Raw genomic sequence first — 21,965 nt, forward strand, 5'->3', positions numbered from 1 at the left:
CATTCACAAGTGCAGAAGGCACTCCTGCTCCTCTGAAAAGTAATCTGAATGTGTTTGACAGGTGCGAGGAGGAGATATGTTTAAACCCCTGATTGCCATGTAATGCACGCGATTGCAACATTTTAGTATGGCAATTAAAGGTTTAAATCAGGTGTGAGGAGGTGCCCAGTGATATTTGACTTCTCCCATGTTGTTTAGGTAGATCTCCACCTCTTTAAGGTTACCCACCCCTGATGTAGACTTAGGCCCCATACACACGAGAGAATTTATCCGCGGATACGGTCCAGCGGACCGTTTCCACGGATAAATCCTCTCAAAGATTTCCGCAGATTTCTATGCGATGGAGTGTACTCGCATTGAAATCCGCGCGGAAATCCTCTGGCGATGACGTGTCGCGCCGTCGCCGCGATTATGACGCAGCGACGGGCGCGACGCTGTCATATAAGGAATTCCACGCATGCGTCAAATCATTACGACGCGTGCGGGGAATCCCTTTGGACGGATGGATCCGGTGAGTCTGTACAGACGAGCGGATCCATCCGTTGGGATGGACTTCAGCAGATGGATTTGTTGTGCATGTCAGCAAATATTCGATCTGCTGGAATCCATCCCAGGGGAGATTTATCCGCGGAAAAAGATCCGCCGGAGTGTACACACCATAGAATCTATCCGCTGAAACCCATTCGATGGGATTTATCTGCGGATAGATTCTATCGTGTGTATGGGGCCTTAGAGACATGAACAAATAAAATCCAAGAGTTAGGGATCCTAGGAATCAGAGGGGTTCTAACATATATTGGGAGTGTTGTGAAAGTGACCAAGGTGTTAGATCTGTTAAGGCTTTAGCAGGTCATTGGATGTGCCTTTGTGTTAAAAGGTAATGGCGGGGTGTGGAAAATACAAAATTTCATCATAAGAAAACAAATTAAAGCGGGGGTTCACCCAAAAAAAAAAAAAAAATTAAATTGCATCTAGCAGATCCAGCATGTTAAGGACATTACATTTCGGCAGGTTTTTTTTTTTTTCTCGGTACATACCTTTATATCCTGATGTTGTCCAGGGCTTCCGGGTTCCGATGACTGCAGGACTGGGCGTTCCCATCCTTCAGTTCGAAGATTGACGTCTTGTGAAACAGGTGACCTGTCGCACAACGCGCGTCACCAGACGTCGGGAAAGAGCCGAGCTGCGACTCGGCACTATACGGCGCCTGCGCAGTCAGCTCTACACGACGGGCGCAGGCGACGTATAGTGCCGACTCTTAGCTCAGGTATTTCTGGAAATCTGGTGACGCGCGTTGTGCGACAGGTCACCTGTTTCACAAGCCGTCAATCATCCAACGAAAGGATAGGAACGCCCAGTCCCGCAAGCATCGGAAGCCTGAGGCAGGGATAGGAACGCCCAGTCCCGGAGTCGTCAGAACGCGGAAGCCCTGGACAAAATCCGGATATAAAGGTAAGTATAGAGCAAAAAAAAAGCCACTGGCATCTCTCATAGCCTCAACAAGAGAGAGCTACGAGGAGGAAAAGCCAGTGATGGACCCGCTGGTGCTGCAGCCTCAGCCTATGTGCTCCATAAAGCTGACCTGCTGGCAAATGGGACAGCAGGCAGCAGTTACAGCTTACTGATAAACAATAACAAAACACATTTTATTACTACGCAAAGATAACCCGAGTAAGTCCAAGATGCAGTTTTTTAATTATTATTTCTTTCATTGAGGGAAAAAAGCAGTTCAAACCTGCCTGGCCCTATGTGAAAAAGTAATTGCCCCCTCCCATGCTGAATCATGAATGAACTGTGATTAACCACAATCCACAATCTGAGCCCTTGTATAGAGAAGTGGACACGTTTCAAACACTTTCACATCAGTACACAGCACATAATTTGTTAAGCCATTTTTACCATTATTCATAATTTTATTTGACTCATTGTAAAATGAAATGCCAGCTTGGCAGATATGAGGTATCCAACTTTCAGCAGCTTATGTTCCTATCATCATGCTGCATTGAAAATTAATGAATAGTAAAATGATTATTATTATACAGGATTTATATAGGGTTTTACAACATGAGGGCAGACAGTACAGTTACAACACCGGGCCCCGGCTCATTAGAGCTTACAAGCTAAAAAGGAATGGTCAAGTTATACAAAAGATAACAACTGTGGGGGATGGGCTGATGGAGAAAATAAAAGTACAGTTGTTAGGTGAAAACAGTATAGGTTTCTCTGAAGAGAAAACTTTTTAAGGGAACGTGGACCGAGTTGCAGATAGTCTGACAGATTGGGGTAGGGAATTCAAAAGGATGGGAGAGGCTCGGAAGAAGTCCTGGAGGCGAGCATGGGAGGAGGTGACAAGGGAACTAGAGAGCAGAGGTCTTGGGAGGAACAAAGAGAACTATTTGGTTGGTATTTTGAGACTAGGTTAGTGATGTAGCTGGAGGCCAAGCTGTGGATGGCTTTGTAAGTTATTGTTAGTATTTTGAATTTAATTTGTTGGGTGAGTGGCAGCCAATGGAGGAATTGGCAGAGAGGGGTAGCAGACGCTGAGCGGTTTGTAAGGTGAATGAGTCTGGCAGCAGAATTCATAAGGAACTGAATAGGGGATAGCCAGCTGCTGCTGGTTGCTACCATCTTGGATATGATGTCAGCAGCCCCAGCAGTCTCAGCTCTCACTTAAAGTGTAATTAAACCCAGACTATAAAAAAACTCTTAATACATCCTATATAACATGACTATAGAGTTACACATGTGGGCATATACAAATTGGTAAATGAGGCTCCCCTCCCTCCTTCCTCCTCCATGGGGGATATAGTATGCTGATTTCTTACATTCACTTAGAAACTTGTAAACAAGTATTAAATGTATCTAATGTAATTGCTAATAACTGTAAGGCTGCATTCACACTACAACGCGGCGTATTTTACCGCGAATTGCCGCGACAAATTGCAGCGTTTTGTCCCGCGATTTGCTGCGACAATACGCGGTAAAATACGCCGCGGTAACATGCACAGAAGGGGTGATCTACATTGTCGGCTATGGCCGAACGCCGAAGCCGCCCTAAAAAAAGGGTCCGGGACTTGTTTTGAGCTTCAGGCTTTTCGGCGTTTGGGGTGGAGATGTGAACCATCTCCATAGCCGACAATGTAAAATCACCCCTCCAGCGTATCAGGGGCTGCTGCGGCGTCACGCTTCAGGCGTATATACGCCTAGGTGTGAATGGGCTCTAAGGCTGCATTCACACCTAGGCGTTTTTACGCCCGACGCTATTGCAGCCTGCAATACGCTGGAGGGGTGATTTAACATTGTCGGCTATGGAGATGGTTCACATCTCCACACCGAACGCCGAAACGCTGTACGCCTGAAGCTCAAAACAAGTCCCAGACCCTTTTTTTCAGGCGGCTTTCGGCGTTCGGCATAGCCGACAATGTTAAATCACCCCTCTGGCGTATTGTAGGCTAAAAAACGACACTTTGTCGCTGCAAATCGCGGTACAATACGCCGCGTTCAGGTGTGAATGCAGCCTAAGTGCCCGTTCACACTACCGCGACTTGGGATCCGACTTGTGTCGCCCCCAAGTCGTGCGACATGAGAAATTACATTAAAGTGAATGAGAGCCGTCTTAATGTACACTACTGAAGTCGCTCCGACTTCAGAAAAGGTTCCTGTACTACTTCAAGGCGACTTGTACCCACTGATTTCAATGGAAGTTGCCTCCAAAGTCAGATCAGAGTCTTAACTGAAGCAACTTTACAGGAAGAGAAAATAGTTTTCTCACGCAAAGCCCCTCCCTCCCACAGAGCCGATTATTGTTTGATTGGCCACTGTCAATCATCTTTCACTATACACCATATTAATACACAAAACATACATATTTGATGTTCAATAAAGATTTATTCGAAGCTGTAAACCAGTTATTTGACATTCATAATATAATTTTAATTGCTCTTCTGAAACTGTGTTTTTTAGTCACGTGACTGGCACAGCACCAATCAGGGATGGCCAGATACAGACTCACACTGTACAAAGCATACATCAGCAATGTAATAAAAGCTCTTTCAAAGGATATTTCCCTGCAGATGCCCAAGAATAGGGAAAGATCATGTGACCACACAACAGTGCTGCAAGAATAAGGTACTTTGAGGATTAAAAAAAAAAAGAAAATCAGTTGCACAATATATATCATGTATGTGAATGGAATGTGGTAATTAACACTTCTCTGTTTAGTATCACTTTAAATGACTCTTTATAGTAATTTTCTTTATCTCTACTCCAGCAGCTACATAACAGGTTAAATATGGAGGTGATGAAGGATAGAGGAGCTGGGTCAGCACAGTAATTAGAGAAAAGGATAGGGCTATGATGTACAAGGGAGTTTTGCTAGGGGTTTGACTTTCCTTAAGTAGTAATAGTTTCTAGACAGTTCACTGGTATATTCCAAAAGGATCCAAACCCATGTATGGAAAGGAAAAAGCTGCACGTAAGCATTTCAAATACTTGATGTCTGTGCTTTTACCTGTGTGACAGGGTCTCTTTAAGATAGCAGAGAGAAATTTAGGAGCAGAGATTTTTACACCTTCTAGAATAGGTCATGTTGCAGCGTCTGGTGTGTGTGAAGGCATAAATACTTCGGAGCAACTTGCTTCCTCTTACAGGAAGGAACATTTTAGTAGGCAGCATGACTTAAAGCACGCCTGAAGGTTGCTATGGAAAAACTATAGAATTAAAATGAGCTGCATACTCAGAATTTTTGTGCCTGTCAAAAAAAAAAAAACGACTCTACACTGCTGTGGAAGAAACGGCTTCCATTTCAAAATCCACATAAATTCTTTCAAAGCTGATCTGCAGACAAATTCCAAATTCTCAGGGTGCCAATTAGGCATGCCATATAAATGTCCTCCTACTCTTCAAGCAATAGCAAGCCTATGGTTGGTCCGATCGGGTCTGCCGGAAAAACTGGTATGTAGGAGCAATGATGAAGATTGCAACGTAACACAACAGCCACCGCCACATGTGACACTCTTTATTCATGGAAAGTACCGCGTCCCTGGTGAATTAAACAATTGCTCTCAATGGAGCAGGGAGTGTCAATGAACATGTTGGCATCCAATCCTGGTCGCTAAAAACAGACGCGTTCTCCATCCGTCTGGTGGAGTGGATCGGATGACAGTCGGATGGAAATGGACAGTAGGTTAGTTTCCATCCGAAAGCCCATAGAGGACAGTGTCCATGTTTGCTCTCCATCAGCGGAGCAGACACGCACCTGTCGTCCGCCTGCTCAGAGGAGATCAGCGGAGAGATCCCCTGCTGAGCGGGTGGATTCGCTGGCAGACTCTGCCAGTGTGAAAGGTGCCTTAAAGTGGTTGTAAACCTCAGACATAAAATATGAACAAAGCATATGACTCTATAGTGTGTACTGCTGCTTCATTTCTCTGCTATCAGCATGAATCACTTCTGACAAGTTTTCCTGACACCAAGAGAAAAGGGGTGACGGGGAGGGACCTCCCGCTGATTGACAGCCTCAGCTCTGTTTCTGTGTGAAGGAGGTGTGTCTGTTCCCTCCAATAAGCACTCAAAGCTCTCCTCACTAAGCTCTGCAGTGTGTGACTTCAGCTCTCCGCCCTCTTTTTTCTGACAGCTCAGAGAAGCTTTATACATTTTGGAATTTGAACAGATGTAGATAAGAAAAGACTAAAGATAAACAGATATAACTTATGTAGGAGGATTTGTTTCATCTCTTTTTATCACCTAAGGCCCCGTACACACGACCAAACATGTATGCTGAAACTGGTCCGCGGGCCAGTTTCAGCATACATGTTTGGTCGTGTGTGGGCGCGAGCGGGCCGAATTCCAGCAAACATTTGCCCGCCGGGCCTTTTCCCAGCGGACAAATATTCCTGGACGTGTTTTAAGACCGTCCGCTGGAATCCTGCCCGCTCGGACATGTACGGTCGTCAGTACAGACCTACCGTACATGTCCAGGCGCCCGCCGTCCCTCGCATGCGTCGAATGACTTTGACGCATGCGTGGAAGCCTTTAAATGGCAGGCCCGCCCACGTCTCCGCGTCATCGCCGCGTCGACGACGCGGACACGCCCCGCGTATTGTTTACGCGCGGACTTCTGTACGATGGTGTGTACAACCATCGTACAGAAGCCCTCTGGCAGACATGTACGGTGAAAACGGTCCGACGGACCGCTTTCACCGTACATGTTTGTTCGTGAGTACCCGGCCTTAGGATAGTCACTTCACTGAGTATATGTAAGGAATTCCAACCACTTTAATGTGAGCGGCTGCAGCAGTGATAGACGCTCGTCAAAAGTGCCTACCATGCTCACCCCACGCCTCCCTGCTCCATTCACAGAAGCCCTACGATTGGAAAAGTGCTCTATGAATGAAGAAGGCCGACTTTTCATTCATTCACACTTCCTTCATTTGTAGAGAAATTTTCAGCACTTTTTCTTCCTTATAAAAAGAGAGGAAGCCCTTGTTAATGTGGCGTTCTGTCTGGTTATAAAATAAATAAAAGTCAGAAGCCACAAATACTGCAGCTGCTGACCTTTAATATATGAACACTTGCCTGCCCTGGGAGCCCACGATGTCGGCACCAAAAGCCGACCCATCCCTCCGCTCCGGGTGCAGGTGCCGGCATCCTTACTAATGGAAATAGCCTAATTCCTACTGTGCATGCACGAGTCATGCTGCTCTTTCTGATGGTCCCTGCTGTCTTTTGGGACCTGTGTGTCTCCCAGAAGGCATTGGGGGGCAAGGAGGAGGGTCCGGACATTGCGTAGTTCACCATACATGATTTCTGCAATATTTCCCCGGAAGTGGGAGCAGATACCTGGATTTTACAGGTATCCCCCCCTCCCCCTGAAAGGTACCAGGGGGGGATCTGATCCGCGGAAGTTCCATTTCTGGGTGGAACTCCACTTTAGGCTCAAAGTTATGACTTGGAGCTCACACAGGGCTAAAGACCCTCTCTTCGCCCCCATGTGACACAGGGCTTTGATTTACTAAAACTGGAGAGTGCAAAATCTGGTGGAACTCTGCATAGAAACCAATCGGCTTCCAGTTATTTTTTGTCAAAGCTTAATTGACCAAGCTGGAGTTAGAAGCTGATTGGATCTCTATGCACAGCTGTACCATAATTTTGCACTCTCCAGTTTTAGTCAATCAACCCCACTGGCTGCCTAAGCAGCCAATCACCAAGAAGGAAGAGAAGTGAGCCACATGCTTCCCCATACCCAGAGGCATGTGAAGCTGGGGTCCAAGGCAGTAAGGCTAGGTTCACACTGCTGCGAACACAAAATTGCACGATTTTACTGCAAATTTGTCGCGATTTTGCCAAGATTCGCGGCTGCGATTTCAGGGAATGCCAGTTTATATAGCTGAATTTGCATCGCACACGGATCAAACTCGTACAGGACCCTTCTTTCCCGCAACTTAGATTCGCACCGTACTGATGTGAACGCCACTAATAGAAAACAATGTTATTTTAATGACTTGCGAATTTGAACAATCGCAACGTCTCAAATTCGCAAAAGAATTTGCAGCAGCGCGAACCCAGCCTAAAGTGAACCTGCTGCTTTGCCCTGTATGCCCTGCAATATTCTGACAGCAAATGTTAACAACCTTCCATCACCCACCTAATGTTCTGCATGTGTTGATACTTTCACAATTACTCATGTGTGGTATGTGTGTGGCATACTGCCAGGCCAATTTATAATGTGTTTACCATATGCCAGTGTTGATAAGTACATTTGCACATTTAAAAAAAAAAAAATTTCAGTATAACTCTTAAAGGTTAGCACAATTCAAATGTCAAATTTTCAAATTTAGACATAAATATATATAAAAAGAGTGCAATGTACATGCGGTCCAGCTTTGCTCAACACTAATGTCCTGTTCTAGAAACCCTCCATCCTAAGCTAGTGATTTTCCAACCCGGCTCATCAAAGAATCTATTTACTGTAATCACGTACAATCTTGATCATTTACAAAGAACGTATTCACTTCCTTTCTTCATCCCTAAGGGAAGCCAGTGAGAGACATACAGATCTGTGCAAGTAAGGCTGCACCGCACAACCGCCTCAGCTTTGAAAAATGCGTTTTCCTAGTGAATTAGGTCAAATAAAATGAAAGTTCACATTGCAAAGAATACCCAATTATGTGCCCGGAGAATAAAAAAATAAAATAATTTCCCTTGCACTAATTGGATGATTGACGTCAGCACAGCTTTATCTCATTCGCTAAGCTAAGTGAATTTTCTCTTTGCAAAGAAATCTTCAACCTACCTTATTGAATGAGGGAACCCTGTATCCAGTTATGTGCAAGTGAAAATACGTTATTTTTTAAAATTTGCCTTGCACATTAGGTAATGTGTCTCACTGCTACCTGCCAAGAGAGGCAGGTGCTTAAAATCCCACAAGAATGCAATTCTTCACTATACTGGGGCACATTTTTCTGTGCTCTACACCAGGGGTCTTCAAACGTTCTAAATAAAGGGCCAGTTTACTGTCCTTCAGACTTTAGGGGGGCCGGACTGTGGACATTAATAGCTAGATTCAGAAAGATTTACACCGGCGTATCAGTAGATACGCCAACGTAACTTTAGGTGTATTGTCAAACTGAGATACACTTAAACCTAGCTAAGATACGACAGCCTGCGCCGTCGTATCTTAGGGTGCAATATTTAGGCTGGCCGCTAGGTGGCGCTTCCGTTGAGTTCGGCGTAGAATATGTAAATGCCTAGATACGCCGATTCATGAACGTACGTGCGCCCGTCGCAGTAAAGATACGCCGTTTACGTAAGGCGTTTTCATCAAATAGCTGGCCTAGTCAATGTTAAGTATGGCCATCGTTCCCGCGTCGAAATTTGAAAATTTTACGTTGTTTGCGTAAGTCGTCCGTGAATAGGGCTGGACGTAATTTACGTTTACGTCGAAACCAATACGTCCTTGCGGCGTACTTTGGAGCAATGCACACTGGGATATGTACACGGACGGCGCATGCCACGAGTAATTTACATAAAACACGCCCCCCATCCTCAATTGAATTAGGCGCGCTTACGCCGGCCCCATTTACGCTATGCCGCCGTAAGTAAGGAGGCAAGTGCTTTGTGAATACAGTACTTGCCTCTCTGACTTAAGGCGGCGTAGCGTAAATAGGATACGCTACGCCGCCTTAAAGATGCAGCGTTCTCTCTGAATCTGGCTACCAGAGTAGAAAAGGTCCCGACATCAGTGGGCAAAACATAATGCCCCTTTGTTTGTTTCAGTGGGAGTAAATGTGCCTCATCATTGGTGTCAGTGGGAGAAAATGTGCCCCATCATTAGTCTCATTGGGAGGAATAGTGCCCCGTCATTGATGTCATTGGGCCACATTGTTGGTCTCATTGGGAGGAATAGTGCCCCATCATTGGTGTCATTGGGCCCCATTGTTGGGGTCCAGGGTGGATAAAAATCAATGTTTTTTTTTTAAAGATAATAATTCATTTTTTTTTTTATCAGATTTTTTTATTATTATTATTTAAATCAGCTTTTTTGTTATTTAAATCAGCTTTTTTTGATTTTTATCAAATTTATTTTAATAAAATACTTTTGGAATAAAAACGTATCAAAAGATAAGTTGTCTGTTTAAGAGACACTAATAATTTAGTTTATTCAGCATTAAATGGAGCTTAGTTATGTAGCATGAGGCTGTATATTCTGCAATATTTACATTATTGGTAAACTCATTCAATAAATCTGAGCTCTGCAAGTGGAGATAATATGCGATAAAAACAAAGTTCAGGAATATTCCTTTATCCCATTGTTTTGCAAATCTATGTACATTACAAACTGTATAACTGTATGATTGAATCGGTTTTGATATCGCTGTTTTACTAACCTGACAGAAATTGCACCTTTACATTGGTGTCAGTGGGGGGAATTATGGCCCCATGAAATTGCACTTCCTCATTGGTGTCAGGGGAGGGAATTATTGCCCCAATAAATTGAACCTCTTCATTGGTGTCAGTGGAGGGATCTATGGCCCCAAGGGCCAGATAAAAAAAAAAAAAAGGGCCACGTTGTTTCTGGATACACAATTACCTACCTTTAAAGGTATTACTATACACTATCTCAAAATGTGAAATAATTAACAACTTATCTGGATTTGTGTTAGAAGTAAAAGAGGGCAATAATGCACCATACCGTATATAACAAATTGAACTACACTGTCAACTGATTAATACTGCAAGGGCATGTACTCTTTTACAACTGAAAGCACCCCTTTCCGTGGGTATGTGGATAGCTAAAAATCAAAAAGGTAAGTCTATGGAAGACCATTTTCTTGAAGCATGCCTGAATACCATCTTTCTTGCCCCCGTGCTGCAAGGTTTAAATGCTTGTTTAAAGTGGATGTAAAGCCACTCTCATCCTTTCTAAACTACTGCCATAGTGCTGATCTATAAGGATATAGATGCCTCCTGCATATATCCTTACCTGTCAAATGTCTCCTCTCTGTCTATTATAAGAACTGAAAAACTGCAGATTCTGTGGGTGGATCTGTTGTCTGGAGCTCGGTGGGTGGAGACCTGATGTCAGTAGACTCCCCGCCCACCTCTACACTACCCTTGTCAACATGCATTTTCTCCTATGTATTCCTTACACAAAATTCTGCTATGATCACTAACATCCAGTCAAAATTCAGAAAAGTAACCACATGACTTCAGAAAAGGAGTGGGGGTGGGAATTAAAAAATAATGCCTGTCTCAGGCTAGTGCATGAGATATGTAAATCACCTGTCATTCACAGCAAGGGGGAACAACAGACAAAAGTTTTCTCCGTTTTTTCCATTTATCTCACTAAAAAAAAGAAAAGAGGATTGCTCAGAGCTGGATTAACTCTTTGTGGCAAGACTGGGCACAGATGATAGGAAATCTTATACTCTACATTGTGACAGCAACATTTTTTTTCGGGTTTACATCCACTTTAAGTCTAGGCAGTCGCAAAAGAGCAGTTTTATTTACCCAGTCCTATCCTAGCACAACAGACATTGCTCTCCTCTTTGTCCCTACAGCAGAAGATTGTCCCTTGGCATCATCACATCTAGAGCTGGGCTATCAGCTTTGCTTTGGACTTGATGATGTCAGAGGAGCTGCAACCGCTGGAGTGTAGGGGAAAAAAGGCTGCAGGGACTGTTCTAGCAACACAAATGAAGCCTGCCCCTGGGCCCCTAGATCTAAATGAGAACGTAACCCTTGCAGTGGGGAGGCAGCCCCACTGCAAGGAAGGATTTTTCCCTCCTCTGGGGTCCCGCTTTAGGCTCCATGTACACAGGACGTTTTTACAACTGCTCCTAAATGATTAAACTTGACAGATAGTAACCCACGTTTAAAACCTCTGTTTTGTCGCGTTTAGTTGCGTTTTGTTGCATTTGCGTTTAGAAGCGTTTAGAAAAATATATATATATTTTTTTAAATGGGCAAAACCGGAAAATGCCTATAAACGAAACGCTGCTAGACGCGGGTTACCACGTTTAGTCGCGTTTGGCGTCGGAAACGTGGAAATCTTCTGCGTCTGAACCCATTTTTTTGCTTTCAAAGAAACGCTGTTAAACGCAACTGCCTAAAAATGGCAATAAACGAGACGGTGTACATGGTCACATAGGATAACATTGAATGAGTTTGGGGGCAGTTGAAAAAAGCGTCCAACTGCCTCTGAATGTACGTTTAGTAGCGTCCCGTGTACATGGGGCCTAAACCTAAGTAAGGCACTGTGACCTCCCTCCTTTCTTCCATGTACTGGTTGACTCAGCCTTACTCAGCCTTATCAAAAAGGTGATTAAAGGGTTAGGAATAGATAAGAAAAAACTGTACCAGAGCCTCAACCAGTATCTAGTTCACTGTGATAGGCACTCTCTATACATATTTAATTTGCATAAACATCAGCATGCCCTAGATTTCTCCTTACTTACTGATCTTATTAGGGATGTCCTTTAACTGTGCTAATGACAGAAAAATTGTGAGTTTAATGTTAAATAAAGTTTAATAATCCTTTACGTCAAGCTTTATTCTTTGTGACATATCAAGTTTAAAAAAAAAATACGTACAAACGTCAGTGTCTTTCAGAGGTAATTTGTATTAGAAATGTGCATATAGAGCTCATCTACACTTGCTTCGGTTTCAACACACATTAATGGCTAGTTTACACTTACTTCAAAATAAGGCTTCAGACAAGCTTTGTTAAAGCTCTCTGAATGCCAGTCAAAGCCCCGTCACCAAATAAAATTTTAGCTTACAGTCCTGTTTACACCTTGCTTTTGCTTTGCTTCGGCTTTGTTTCAAACATTATACCCCATGTAGCTTGAGTGGGGCTTCAAAGTGTCTTCAAAGCCTCCATAGAAGTCTTTGTCGCTTGAAGCCCCACCGAAGCCTCATTGAAGCCTCACGAAGCTCCCACCAAAGCCTCATGGAAGCCCCAACGAAGCCCTTGAATCAATATTTGTTGTACTAAATTACCTTTTCTGATTTATTGTAGACAAAGATACAAATTAAATATCCCTAAGGAAGAACTATCTTTTAAATGTTTGAAACGCGTTTGATTAAGCCTGCGTTCGAATGTCTCCAGATGATCTGGAAATTTAGAATCCTGGCTATTGTATCATTGTATATCATTCTTGGTTTTAAATGTCTGCAACTACATATGTTTTATATATAATGAATTTTTTGTATAAATAAATTTATATTTTTCTATCATGTTTTTGTTGCCAATATAATCCCAATACCATTGGTTTCTTTACGCATTAAGCCCACGACAAAGCTTTTTACCGAAGCCTCATTGAAGCTCCACCAAAAGTTTATCGAAGCCCCACCAAAAGCTCTTTGAAGTCCAATCGAACGTTCCACCAAAGCATCATCGAAGCACCAGGCAAATACGAGGTGTTAACAGGACTGTAAGCTAACCATTTTATTTAGTGACGGGCTTTGACTGGAGTTAAGAGTGTTTTAACAAAGCGTGTCCGAAGCCTTGTTTTGAAGCAAGTGTAAACTAGCCCTTAAAGCGGTAGTTCACCCCCCCCCGACACATTTTACCATCGAGACAGGCATTGTAGCGCGAGCTACAGTATGCCTGTCCCGATTTTTTTAACCCCGTACTCACCTTGTAGTGGTCCATCGTAGATTCCGGCTCCCGCGGGGAATGGGCGTGCCTATGGAGAGGGAGGATGATTGACGGCCGGCCCTGGCACGTCACTCTCCCCGAAGACAGCCGGAGTAGGTCTCGGCTCTTCACGGCGCCTGCGCACAGGCTATGCGCACGCGTCGTGAAGACCGAGCCTATTTCGGCTATTTCCGGAGAAGCGTGACGCGCCAGAGCCGGCCGTCAATCATCCTCCGTCTCCATAGGCACGCCCATTCCCCGGAATCTTCGATGGACGACGACAAGGTGAGTACGGCGGTAAAAAATTTGTGACAGGCATACTGTAGCTCGCGCTACAATGCCTGATTTTAAGGTAAAATAAAAAAAAATGTTTTTTTTCCCGTCGATAGGGTGAACCCCCGCTTTAAAGCAGATCTTTATACAAATTTAATTTCAAAACTGATTTAGGCCCTGTTCATACTATTGCACTTCAGTAACGGTAACATGCATTAAAGCCTTATACACACGATCGGTTTGTCCGATGAAAAAAGACTGACGCACTGTTTTCATCATACAAACTGATCGTGTGTGGGCCCCATCGGTCTTTTTTCCATCAGTGTAAAAAAATAGAACGTGTTTTACATTTTTCCAATGGATAAAAAATTTACCGATAGTAAATTCTGATCCTCTGTGTGGAACTCCATCCGAGAATAATCCACGCATGCTCAAAATCAAGTCGTTGCATGCTTGGAAGCATCGAACTTTTCGGCTCGTCATAGTGTTTTACGTCACCGCATTTTGGTACGGTCGGAATTTAGTCTGATGGTGTGTAGGCAAGACTGATAAAAGTCAGCTTCCTCAGATATCCGACGAAAAAATCCATCGGATTAGATTCCATCAGATATCCGATCGTGTGTACAGGGCATTAGAAGACTTGATACAGCAAAGCACGCTAACACATGTGATATGGTGCAATTCATTCACTGGAATGGCACCCCAAGGCATCTTCTCAATGCACTTGTGCTGCCGCACAGTGCAACAAGCGGCAACTCATTAGCATGTCTAGTGACGCACTGCGCTGCTGAAAAAGCTGTATGCATAATTTTTTATGATGTGTTTTAGTGCATTAGGTATCCCATTCAAAAGGACATGCTGCCTTAACATGTACTGTAATGCAACAGTGTAAACACACCCATAGGTCTGCTGCTACCTTAGAAATGTAACATACTCTATATCCGAAAAATTGTACAAACTCGTTATCGAATACCGAACACTCGGCCATGGGAGCAAATGATTTTCATCAATCATGTAATGACCACATTTTGATCAATAAATGATTTAATGGCTACCAATGAATCAGTTTTATGTTCGTTTTGTCACATATGCCTAGTGCAAACATTTCAGGTAAGAAACACATTAACCTTTTAATTTATTGTTCATTTTGCAGAATTTTCCAACATGTTTCTTCCATTTTTTGGCACTGATTTTCTTTTTGTGCCCGTTAACGAATGAACGACCCAAATTACGGTACAGGTTTTTAAAGGATTTTTTGTCTAGTGTATGGCCAGCATTAGACTCCCAAACACTTAACTGTCACCGCGAGCAGGATCCTTCCAGGTCCAACCAGTTGCTGCCTCACTGACATTTTTGCTTCAGTGCTTCGCTAAGGGGCGTTGGCCAGCCCTGGGTAAAGTGGAGAAAGGCTAGAACCTCTCTCAGGTTTTTATTGCTGTCATTGACCCTGATGGAAAGGCTACCCCTCACCTTCTGCCCCAAAGAAAGAGGATGTGAAGAACAGGGAATCATGGGAAATCACTGCACAGGGGACACAAATAGCAGCAAAAACATTTGTTTCAGCAGAGTGATGAAGAGCTAGAACCTCTGCTGTGGTTTCATTGCTCTCTGTGCCTTCCTGGCACCCATAGGTGTGCGTAAGGGGGTGTGTCAGGCCGGGGCACACCCTAGTCACTACGTGCGGTGCCGATAACCCCTACTGCCCAGGTGCTGCATTGGATATTTCAGGATGGAGAGTGGGGGAAGGGGCTAGTAAATATGTCATTTACCAGCCCCTTCATTTTTTAAAAGAACACAGCCACTCACTGTGTTCATTCATAAACTTTGTTTACTATGCTTCAGTCTGTGAATGAATACAAACACATAGCAGCTCAGCACAGAGCACTTCCCATTAATTCACTGTCCTGTGCAGCTGAAGCTGCAGAGAAAGGCATGTGTGTTTGAGCTTAGGGGTGCACACCTTAATGTAATAGGTTACGCACACCTATGTGGCCATCCTCTTAAAAAAATCCCATTCCATTTAAAACTGAAAAGGAAAGTTAACTTGGGCTGGACTTTAATTAAGAAAACAACCTAAAATTTGCAATTGCAGTGAAAAGCATCCCACTGAAATTGCAGGTTACAATTGTTACACATGCTAACCTATGAGCACAGACATAACATTGTTAATGGAGGACCTTCTGTCTGTTGGTGCAAGTAAGGGGCTAGATTTACACTGCTGCATTATAAAAGAGCTGGTTTCAAAGCAATGGAATACATCAAAGCAAATAAAATGCATACTAAAATGCAGTACTTCCAGCAAGACCAGCAAGCATCGATCCAAAGAAAAACTGCACTCGTTTTCCGAAAGTAAATCAAGGACTCCTGTCTACATCTGGCAGACTAGACTACTGTGATATACTAATGGAAAACAAGAGACAATTAATGGAACAAGGAAAATAGGAAACACTGGTCACAGAAAACTTTCGGTATGGAACACTTTTGCTGTTTAAAGTGACTTGCTCTATTATAGAGAACACCAATTTGAATCCCAACCACACTACCTGCCCGAAGTTTGCATGTTCTCCCTGTGCCTGTGTATGTTTCCTCCGGGTACCCCGGTTTCCTGCCACACTCCAAAGACACGCTGGTAGGTTAATTGGCTCCTGTCTGAGGCTGGGTTCACACTACTACACTACTTTCATCCTACTTTGCTCTGTGTTTAATGTTTCCCTATGAGAGCATCTTGTAGCGTCCTACACAAGTCGGTGGGACTTTGAAAATGCTCCCTGTACTACTTTTGGTCCTACATTGATCCTACTTCAGGCCCATTGAATATCATTGAAGTCGGACCAAAGTAGTATCCTGTTCATGAAAGTAGGATGGATGTAGGACCAATGTAGCAGAGCAAAGTAGGATGAAAGTAGTGTAGTAGTGTGAACCCAGCCTCAGTGGCCCTAGTATGTGTATGAATGCAAGTTAGGCACCTTAGATTGGGAATTCCTTGAGGACTGATGTTAACCACTTAAGACCCGGACCAAAATGCAGCTAAAGGACCTTGCCCCTTTTTGCGATTCGGCACTGCGTCGCTTCAACTGACAATTGTGCGGTCGTGCGACGTGGCTCCCAAACAAAATTGGCGTCCTTTTTTTCCCACAAATAGAGCTTTCTTTTGGTGGTATTTGATCACCTCTGCGGTTTATATTTTTTGCGCTATAAACAAAAATAGAGCGACAATTTTGAAAAACAAATTCAATATTTTTTACTTTTTGCTATAATAAATATCCCCCAAAAATATATTAAAAAAAATGTTTTTCCTCAGTTTAGGCCGATACGTATTCTTCTACAAAAAAATTATGGTAAACAAAATCGCAATAAGCGTTTATCGGTTGGTTTGTGCAAAATTTATAGCGTTTACAAAATAGGGGATAGTTTTATTGCATTTTTATTAATTATTATTTTTTTACTACTAATGGCGGCGATCAGCGATTTTTTTCGTGACTGCGACATTATGGCGGACACTTCGGACAATTTTGACAGATTTTTGGGACCATTGTCATTTTCACAGCAAAAAATGCATTTAAATTGCATTGTTTACTGTGAAAATGACAGTTGCAGTTTGGGAGTTAACCACAGGGGGCGCTGAAGGAGTTATGTTTCACCAAGTGTGTGTTTACAACTGTAGGGGGGTGTGGCTGTAGGTGTGACGTCATCGATCGTGTCTCCCTATAAAAGGGATCACTCGATCGATGCAGCCGCCACAGTGAAGAACGGGTAAGCCGTGTTTACACGCAGCTCTCCCCGTTCTTCAGCTCCGGGGACTGATCGCGGGACCCCAGCGGCGATCGGGTCCGTGGGTCCCGCGGTCCCGGAGCTTCGTACCTGTACGTACATGTGCCCAGCCGTGCCATTCTGCTGACGTATATGTGCAGGAGGCGGTCCTTAAGTGGTTAATGTACAATATCATTATATATATATATATATATATATATATAGATAGATAGATAGATAGATAGATAGATAGATAGATATTGCGCTGCATAAATTGATGGCGCCATAAAAGTATATGTAATAAATAAATAAACATTTACATATGTCACTTATGACTAAGCAGTACCCTGAAAAACGTACAATTTGCACAGCTGTACCAGATTCTAAGCCCTTCAGTTTTTTTTGTAAATCTCCACCACTATGTTGTTAATTTACTGAAACTGGAGAGCGTAATTTTTTTTTTAACTCTCCAGTTTTATTAAATCCACCTTACAGTGCAGAAGTAGGCCCATGCCGGTGTGTTGTCATATTCTGCTCCCTATCGCAGAATGCTGCGGAAGTCAAGTGGCGGCCAACTGCGCATGCGCAATGCGCTCCAACGGCAAATGCGATGCGTTCCAGGGGATTTACGACACTACACTCCAGTGAACCCATCACAATTTGTCACGGAAGTGACGTATTATCATAGACGGAGCGGGGGGGAGAGAGAGAGACACACATTCAGAGCGAGAGAGAAATAGAGATACTGAGATACATTCAGAGCGAGAGAGGGATACAGATATAGAGATACTGAGAGAGAACCGGGGCTCAGGGAGGGGATTACCTCCCTTATGTGCATTACTTCCCTTATATAAAATATATGTACACCATCTCTCTCTCGCTCTGAATGTATCTCAGTATCTCTATTTTTCTCTCGCTCTGAATGTCTCTCTCTCTCTCTCTCCCCGCTCTGTCTATGATAATACGTCACGTCGTTGTGATGGGTTCACTGGAGTGTAGTGTCTTAAATCCCCTGGAACGCATCGCATTTGCCGTTGGAGTGCATTGTGCATGCGCAGTTGGCCGCCACGTGACTTCCGCAGCATTCTACGATAGGCAGCAGAATGTGACACTGCACCGGCCATACACATGACAATTTGCAAATGATTTTTCGTTTCGAAAATCACACCTTTGAAAAATCGTGACGTTTTCAAGCATTAGCAGCAATGGCCAGTTTCCCTGCACTCATCGAATTTGAGTGATCAGGCACGTTGGAATTTCTAACCAATAATGGGAGAATTGTGTGAGAAATATAATCAACAAATAAATGTGCATGAGCTGTGACCTGAAAAGAAAAGAAGATTCCTGGCCACTAATTTTCTTTTCCGTAACAACGTGAGGTGAAATTGAAGGCTTGGTTGGTCGCATTTTGAGATCAATGGTGGCACCATCAGATTAAAAAAATGCAAACATTTTCGATCGACAAATTGATTGAAAATTCGACCGATTAATGGCCTGCATTAGTCAATAAGGCTTCATGCACACTGGCAGCTCCTAAGCTTGAGTTTAGGAGCTTTTGGCGATTTTCTGCCAAAGCTTCTAAATTCAACTCCATAAAAGCCTAGCAGGAAAGGGGAAGGCAAACAGACTGTGCACATTTAAAAGTGAAGTTGCACTCTGCAAATGCAGTTGCTCCAGAACTTAAGAAATTAAGGAGATCTCTGCTTGCTTCCATTATCCAATCATGTGCAAGTCAAAATTCCGTTTTTTTTATTTTTCTTGGTGTGATTGGTTGTTCTTTGTAAAGTGATGCTTTACCTCATTTACTAAGCTCTGGAGCAACCGCACTTGCAGAGTGCAACTGTACTTTCAAAAGTGCGCAGTCAATTTGCCTTTAGTAAATAAATTCCTATGCGTCCATGCACGCATAGGCTTTTAGCAGAGTTTTGGAGCTGCTGTGTTTAGGTGAGGTTAAACCTCCCTCTCCTGAAAGCAGAAGGATAGGAAAGTTTTCACTGCCAGCCGCGGAAAAATGCTAAATGTAGCAAAATCACAGCAAAAATCCGCTTTGCGTTTTTGCTGCATTATGCGTTTTCTCACAGCCGGGGTCAGGATAGGCAAGTTTACACTGGCCCGACGTTTCTCCACCAACGTGTGTCATCAGGGGCAGAAACGTTGGGCCAGTGGAGGAAGGCTAACGCTATTTTGCTATTGGAGGGCTGAACGCAAGAGCGCCATCTTACCAGCGCTCCACTGCAGCTCCTGCCTCTGATGCAGTCCGCACTGAAAATCCAGGTGTCGGCTGGTGTTGGATGCAAAGGTGACAGACGATGTCACTTCCTCTGATCATGTGTCAGTAAAAGGTGACAGATGATGTCACTTCCTCTGATCATGTGTCAGTGCTCAGGCCTAGCCATTGGCTTCAACAACTGAGAGCTGTCACATAGGAGGAGGTCACATAAGAAGCCCACAGGATGTGACCAGGGTAGGGAGAGCAACAGGGTAAGGGTAGCTATTATTTTTTTTAACAAAATAATTCCTATTATATGTGTAGCGCCCTGCTCCTGTTGAACAGGCGTTGCTGTAAATTTGTTTATTTATTTGGCTCAGGCAAGTGTAATTATGGGCAATTTAGCCTCTTTTCCAGCCATGGCTGTGCTTGGAGTAACCACCATTGTTCGCCTGGGGGTGTTGTTACCATCCCAGGCCAAGAGTGGCAGCAGCAGAGTCAGGGTGTATTGGATGTCCCCCTTGGCAGCAAATCAGTGGGAGTGATTGTTCCGCTGTGCATGCTGGGGAGGGGTGCTTAAGGGACAGACACCATTAGAGCGAGGTCGTCGTCGTCGCCGGGTCTGTCGTCCCACGCGCCTTCTGGCCCGTCTGGCCCGGGAGTGTGTGTCCTGAATCCTGACTTCGGGACCACGTTGGTCCGGGGTCGTGGCTTCGTTTGGTAGGCCCAGTACCTAGACTGGGGCCTACATTTACCAAGGTGATCCTGTGCTGTCTGTCCTGCGGGAGGAAGCCACTTGATTAAGGGAGCCAGGGGAGGACCTATCCTGGAGAGGACCATGCAAGAGGCTGGTATCTTGGGAGAAGGCCTGTAAACTTCATTGAAGGATGCACCATACACTGAGAGGTTTGACGTGGTCGCCTGTCAGGTTCAACGTTCTACTAAAGTTAAGCTGGAGAGATCCGGGTGCTGAATCCTGTGGCAGAGGATTCCGGACCAAAAGTGTCTCCTCATAAAGGAAGGTCTGTGGCAGAGACCGTACTTTATTCCGTGCGCCATCCCGGCTGCTAGGCCAGTGAGAGGGACCTATCCGGGTGAGCAATACCCACTCTGGCTAGAGTGGCGACGAGAACTGTATGCTGGAAGCAGGAGTGTTTCCTATCTGTGACTTTACACCTGAACCTACCTACCCTTCCACCCCTCTAACTTATTTTCTACCAAGTTCTACAAATAAATCCCAGAAAAAAAAGTGCATTGTGTGGACATTGGAATTCTTCAGACTCTCATTTTCACCCTGGAGAGCGGGAAGATAGAGGTAACATGCCACCCAAAAATACACAGCAGCTCCTTCGGGGGTTAGTGCTACATATTGAATTCCCTTCATCCTGAAGCTTATATCTGTCAGTTGCAAATTACAAGATCTACAAGTCTTTCTTTCTCAACCTGGTTTCATGCTTATTCCCAGTACGCAACCTTTTTTTTCTTGGTATAAGTATGTTTATTAAAATGTCTGAGAAAAAAAAAACAATGCATCATGTTTGAGATCAAAACACTCAAGCCTGAGGAGATGGCAAGAACGCCAACAACAAATCAATAGCTGTATATCTTACTGTAGAAATTAAAACATTATTTTGTCATTGAGAAAACCCTATCATACTGTTTGGACTGTTTTTAAGAACCATGAAGCCCAAAGAAAAACAAAAACCGGTAGAGAGAAATAGAAAAAGAAAAGAGGGACAGAGCATGGTACATTCTAAAGTGGTGGTCAGCAGCATGTGACAGTTAGGTTGCGACTCCATCGTGCTGCCCCTCCATCAGACAGCATATCAACGTGCCAATAGACATTACAGGACTGAGTGAAGTCCTAGGCTCCTCCTCGGCTCTGACATGTCATATTACACAGCCGAGGAGTGAAGAAGTCCTGCCAGGTGCTGCTGCTTCTGAGGGTCTGGCAAGTGAATTTTACATGAAAGGGGGAAATTGGTGCTGTGGGGGGTTTTAACTTAGAGGAGTAGATGTCTGCACTGGAAGGGGAGTATTTTATCTAGTGGGGGAGAGATATGTGTTTTCTAGACCTACGTACTTTGTGATATGTGCACTATGTACTACTGACCTCTGTACTGTATGATGTATTACTGACCTCTGTACTGTATGATGTACTACTGACCTCTGTACTGTATGATGTACTACTGACCTCTGTACTGTATGATGTACTACTGACCTCTGTACTGTATGATGTACTACTGACCTCTGTACTCTATGATGTATTACTGACCTCTGTACTGTATGATGTACTACTGACCTCTGTACTGTATGATGTACTACTGACCTCTGTACTGTATGATGTATTACTGACCTCTGTACTGTATGATGTATTACTGACCTCTGTACTCTATGATGTATTACTGACCTCTGTACTGTATCATGTATTACTGACCTCTGTACTGTATCATGTATTACTGACCTCTCTACTGTATCATGTATTACTGACCTCTGTACTGTATGATGTATTACTGACCTCTGTACTGTATGATGTATTACTGACCTCTGTACTCTATGATGTATTACTGACCTCTGTACTGTATCATGTATTAC

At 43.8% G+C, this 21,965-nt stretch overlaps 1 protein-coding gene across 4 annotated transcripts in view; it reads right to left on the minus strand.

The window, feature by feature from the left end:
* The window catches only part of FYN (FYN proto-oncogene, Src family tyrosine kinase), a 292,106-nt gene that overhangs the window by 194,542 nt on the left and 75,599 nt on the right, over window positions 1-21,965 (minus strand). The gene's annotated exons all lie outside the window — the stretch shown is intronic.

The sequence above is a fragment of the Rana temporaria genome, chromosome 4 (genome assembly GCF_905171775.1).
Source record: "Rana temporaria chromosome 4, aRanTem1.1, whole genome shotgun sequence".
Classification (NCBI taxonomy): Eukaryota; Metazoa; Chordata; class Amphibia; order Anura; family Ranidae; genus Rana; species Rana temporaria.